The 5,532-nt window shown below is 45.4% G+C and overlaps 1 pseudogene; it reads right to left on the bottom strand.

Annotated features, from left to right (window-relative positions):
• Positions 1–3,027: 3,027 nt before the first annotated feature.
• Positions 3,028–3,267, bottom strand: LOC115279687 (annotated as a pseudogene).
• Positions 3,268–5,532: the final 2,265 nt, after the last annotated feature.

Raw genomic sequence — 5,532 nt, forward strand, 5'->3', positions numbered from 1 at the left:
CCTCTGCCCTCCAGCCTGACCCAAACTCCCCGAAAAGGCTAATCATGGCTACAAGTGTGCTTCAGACCTAGGACCCTCTCCCAAATGAGAATGTTTTGGGTTTTACTGAAGTGAGGGGGCGCCTTGCTCTTTCAGTCAGTGGAGTGGAGGACTCTTGATCTTGGGGTTGTGAGTTCAAGCCCCACAGTGTGTGTGTGTGTGTGTGTGTGTGTGTGTGTGTGTGTGTGTGTGTGTGTAAATAAATCAAGAAAACATTTAAAAAGTTAACCCTTTTAATGCAAACAATTCAGTTGCATTTAGTACAATTTAACACATACACAGAGTTGAGAAATGAACCACCTCTCACTATTTCCAAAACATTTCCAAGTGAGAATCTTAGGAAAGACTTCTTGGTTTAAAAACGTTTTTTAATGTTTATTTTTGAGAGAGCAGGAGATAGAGATAGAGCATGAGTGGGGAGGCAGAGGGAGAAGACAGATTCTGAAGCAGGCTCCAAGTTCTGATCTGTCAGCACAAAGCCCAACGCTGGGCTCAAACTCACAAACCAAGAGAGGGTGACTTGATTCGAAGTCGGACGTTTAATCGATTGAGCCACCCAGGCTTCCCTTCTTGGTTTAAATCTAAATGCTAGTACTGCTGATAATGATCGCATTCTGTGAGCTTATGATCTTACATGTGAAGCTCTTTCTTTATTTGAATTATGACTTTATTTAGTATTCCGATGATAAATTAATATGCACAACAATCAGAAGCATGATTGTTTTCCCAAAAAAGTGCTTCTGGATGGGAACACTAAAATATATGTGGAATCCTTTAAATAGTTGACTTTAGTTTCTTTTTAAAAAAATTTTTTTAACATGTATTTATTTTTGAGAGAGAGAGAGACAGATCATGAGCAGGGGAGGGGCAGAGAGAGAGAGGGACACACAGAATCAGAAACAGGCTCCAGGCCTGTCAGCACAGAGCCCGGTGCGTGGCTTGAACCCAGGAACTGTGAGATCATGACCTGACCCGAAGTAGGACGCTCGACCGACTGAGCCCCCCAGGCGCCCCAGTTGACTTTATTTTCAAACTCAGGAGTGTGGTAACATCAAATCACTAAAGAAGCCTGGGTTCTCCTTCTCTAATAGTTCATGGTTTAGTTTTGAGTTTATAAAGTTTTCAATGACCCATTCAGCTCCTGCAAACTATGAAGGATGAAATTCTAGTACTGACCGTTTAGAAATCACCTGATCTAGTCTCCTAATTGTAGAGGTGACAAATCCACTGGCCTTGCCAAAGACTACAAAGCTAGTAAGAGACAGAGCCTGGATTACAAATCAGTTCCCAGAGGTTGTCTCAAAGGCCTGGCAAGGTGCGCAAGGCACGAGGTATCACACAGAACACCCTGGTTTCACTTTCTTGTTACCATAGGCTTAAACCTTGTTCTTTTGTAGTTAACAGATTTATGAACTCAGCGGCTTTGGAAACAAAGTCACTGCCGTCTCTGTAGATTATCACGGATCACCGATTTCCAGTGCAGTTGTTTTCTCCCCGGATGTCTGGATTGGGCACTTTTATTCCTTCTATGTTCGTGGTAGACCTACATCAGGGGCACCTGTTCCCATCTGAAATTCATCATCAGCTGAAGGGGTTAAGATTGGGATTTACAAAAGCATCAGACTTGAGCCTGGGACAGTTCGTTTCTCTTTGCAGTAATTCCCAGCAGTTAGCACACACCATGCTGTCAGCTAAGCAGCCGCTGCCTCCAGGTCACTGGCGGGTTCCCTGGGCACCAGCAACCCTGAACGGCAGTGAGACTTCTCACCCCATGGATATGCTGTACAACACCGTATCACATAGGTCACACTCCTGGCGTACAATTTTTTATTTAATGTAGTGGCTGCACGTAACCTTGCTGTTGGAAAGTGGTGTGTGTGTGTGTGTGTGTGTGTGTGTGTGTGTGTGTGTGTGTTAAAGGGCTGCTTAGTTGTTTTTTAAAATTTTTTTTATATAATTTATTTATTTTTGAGACAGACAGAGACAGAGCACGAGTCGGGGAGGGGCAGAGAGAGAGGGAGACACAGAATCTGAAGACAGGCTCCAGGCTCTGAGCTGTCAGCACAGAGCCCGACGTGGGGCTCGAACCCACAAAGTTCGAGATCATGACCTGAGCTGAAGTCAGAGACTTAACTGACTGAGCCACCCAGGCGCCCCTCGAAAGCAATTTCATTAGCCTTATTAACAACAAACAAGCAAGACTCATACACAGTTATTACCTGCTCTGACCTGGCAAAACCATTTAAGTGTTTAATTTATAAGTTGGCCAGTTTTCCTCCTCTCATTCTGCTACCAATTCCATTCTTTCAGCGGCTTTTCTTTTTGTCTCATCCCAATTTTCGAGGAATGTGTGGAAGATTGATGAGGAAATGCCAGATTCTTTGTCCATTTCACTTTTTGCCTTTTCTTTCGTACTAATTTCGCTCTGGAAAAATGGTGAGCTCAGTGTATTTTCTGTTTAATACCATGAGCAGAACTCTATGCAGGAAGCAGCGTGGAGATGGTGTGCTAAACAGCAGATGAATGTTCTAACAAATGCAAGAATGGAAAGTGCTCTGTGGACAAAGCAGCTAATTTGAGTTTAGGACAGCAAAGCCGATGTCCGATTTCAAAGAAAGGGCTAATTTTAATAATCTTAGTAACTAAGCCAAAATTAGAACCCCCCTTTTTTATTAAGGAATCCTAATGACTTTGAGGTAGATGCTGCTGCCATCAGATAAAGAAGAAATCGGGGGTAAGACATAAAATTCACATGGAAAATCAAGAACACGTCCAATTCAAGTTCAAGCACCAAATCCAGGCATGTCGTGTCATGCACCTGCTTCTTCCATTGCAATGAGCTCGGCAGACAAGGACAAGGACCCACACTACCCTGAAAGAGCCAGCTACAAAACAATTGTCCTCAGGAAGAAGCTAGTAACTTTGCATTTGAGTTTTCCAGCCTGGCTCATTCCCAAATGTTCAGCATGTGGATTCCCAAAGGCTTCTTTAGCATTTAACTAACTCTTTGTGAGTGGAAAGGGCTGGGACCATTACTCCACACATAAACGGGTCCTTGTCATAAATTACTGTTATAATGAGAGAGAAGACACATTGCCACGTCTTCCCCATTCTCCAAATCTTGGGAATGCAGAAGTTACCCCCACAAAGGCAGGGGTAGAAATATGTCTCCAAGTCTTTATCATATTGGAAGTCCTCAATCTCCACCCCATCGTGAAGCACGGCCATTGTCACTGGGGTCGCAGATGTCTGTTGGCCCACTCCCCCCCACCCCAGCAAATACTCTCCTTGGGACAGTCTGATTTCTCCAGCACGGCCCCAGCTGGGGGTTGTCAGTGCGCACAGGCTCAGGAATTATCCTTATGTGTGAAGCTCCTACTGGGCATGATCTTATTAAAGTCCTCACTGCAAGCCTGTGGGGTTGAGTTGATCACGCCCAGTTTGCAGATGAGTTAAGTAAGACCCAAAGAGGTGGAGGTGAGTTGTTACGGGCTCCATGGCTGATCAGGTTAGAGCCTGGGCCTGGCCTTGTGCTGATCCTAGATTTCATGCTCTTAACCACCACTCTGGGCTGCCAAGCCCCACCTTCTTTCTTTGTGAGACATCAGAAAACTGTTCTTGATAATCCTGTGGTTCTTGAAAAACTTCCCTGTAAGCCTAAAACAAAAGATTCCAAATGTTCAAAAGGAAATAAAAATAAAACCAGTCTTTCAATAGGAAGGAGACTTGACCTTCAGTTGTGTTTGTGTTCTTTGGGACGTTAAGCAAAGACCCAGGCAACGGGTGTCACACAGTGAGGGGGGGTGAGTAGAACACGGGGCTCAGTCAGAGAGTGAAGAGGTCGGGTTCAGGTTTCAGATGGAGACAAGGATCAGAGGGGCTGCGGGAGTGTGGTTGAACCGGCCTCAAGGGAAGGCCAAGAGGAGAAGAAAGTCAAGGTGCTTTCTGTGTGGTTGTTGGGCCAGCTCTGGCCAAAGGCCACTCTTGTGCCTTCTTGCAGGAGCAGGGCTGCTCTTGGAAGAGAGAGAGGGAGAAAATTTGAGAGAAGACAGGGACAAAGGAGACAGATTTTCAGAAAGGAAGGGTTTTCCTAAGAGGGTGGAGGGTTCTACTCTAGAAGTGCTGTGGCGGGGGGCAGGGGGTTTCTGACTCTGGTCATGGCCTACTGGACCAAGCATCCTAGAAAGAACAGCCATCAACTCAGAATAAAATGTTCAGAAGCAAACGAACAACAACAAAACGATTCTCTGACATCAAGAAGCAGGCAGATATGGAATGGGGTGAGAGGAAGCGAGTTTCTTGTTATTAAAGCTTTGGCCTCAGGCAGTGGGGGCAGTGCCTTGAGGAAAGCTGAAACCCAAGGAGAAGCTTAGGAAAGTTTTCTGAAGTTGAAGGACCAGAGGACAGAATGCAGGGTGATTGCAGAGCCTGGTGGCAGCGAAGACAGGGGCTCCGATTGGTGAGAGCCCGAGCTGGGGAGCCCCAGATCTATAAAAACTCTGCCCACATATCTGATGGACTGTTGAAGTGCTTAGGTGCTCAGAAACTCCTGGCAGTGGCACGTGATGTTAAAAGAACTTAAAGAAGATCTCATTTCAAAAGATGTGCATTTGAGTTCAGCCAAGTTAACTGCTCACTGAAACAAAAGAAATGAATATTCTTCAGTAGAACATTACCAAATCCAGAGTCTTGATGGTGGATTACTTGTCATATCCAGGATAAAACCCAAAATATATGAGCAAGGGTGCCTGGGTGGCTCAGTCAGTTAAGCGTCCACTTCGGCTCAGGTCATGATCTCATGGTTTGTGGATTTGAGCCCCACATCAGGCTCTGTGCTGACAGCTAGCTCAGAGCCTGGAGCCTGTCTTCAGATTCTGTGTCTCCTTCTCTCTCTGATCCTCCCCTGCTCATGCTGTCTCTCTATCTCTCTAAAATAAATAAAAACAGTAGAAAAATAAAAAAACATGTGGGCAGAGGAAGATACAGAAATATATGACCATACTCCAGAGAAAAGCCAGTTGATGGAAACTAAGCCTGCATGCTCATAATGCTGGAGTCTATCTGGGGAAGTTTAGAAGTGCCCACTATGTCCATCTTCAAGGACGTCTGTGGGTTTTTTTTTAATTTTTAAAACATTTTTTAAATTTTTTTGTATTGTTTTATTTATTTTTGAGACAGAGACAGAGCATGAGCGGGCAGGGGCAGAGAGAGAGGGAGACACAGAATCTGAAGCAGGCTCCAGGCTCTGGGCTAGCTGTCAGCACAGAGTCCAACGCGGGGCTCGAACCCACAAACGTGAGATCTGGCCTGAGCCGAAGTCGGACACTCAACCGACTGAGCCACCCAGGCGCCCCAAGGACGTCTGTGGTTTTGAGAAGAGGTGTTGACCTAGCTTCTGACCGTGAGATGCATTGGAGGTGGTCAAATGTGTCACCTTCATTGGAGAGAGTGTTAGGGAAAGCTTTGCTCTTGAGAGGAGAGCCTGTTTTGAAT

This window comes from Suricata suricatta, chromosome 16, assembly GCF_006229205.1.
Source record: "Suricata suricatta isolate VVHF042 chromosome 16, meerkat_22Aug2017_6uvM2_HiC, whole genome shotgun sequence".
Taxonomy (NCBI): domain Eukaryota; kingdom Metazoa; phylum Chordata; class Mammalia; order Carnivora; family Herpestidae; genus Suricata; species Suricata suricatta.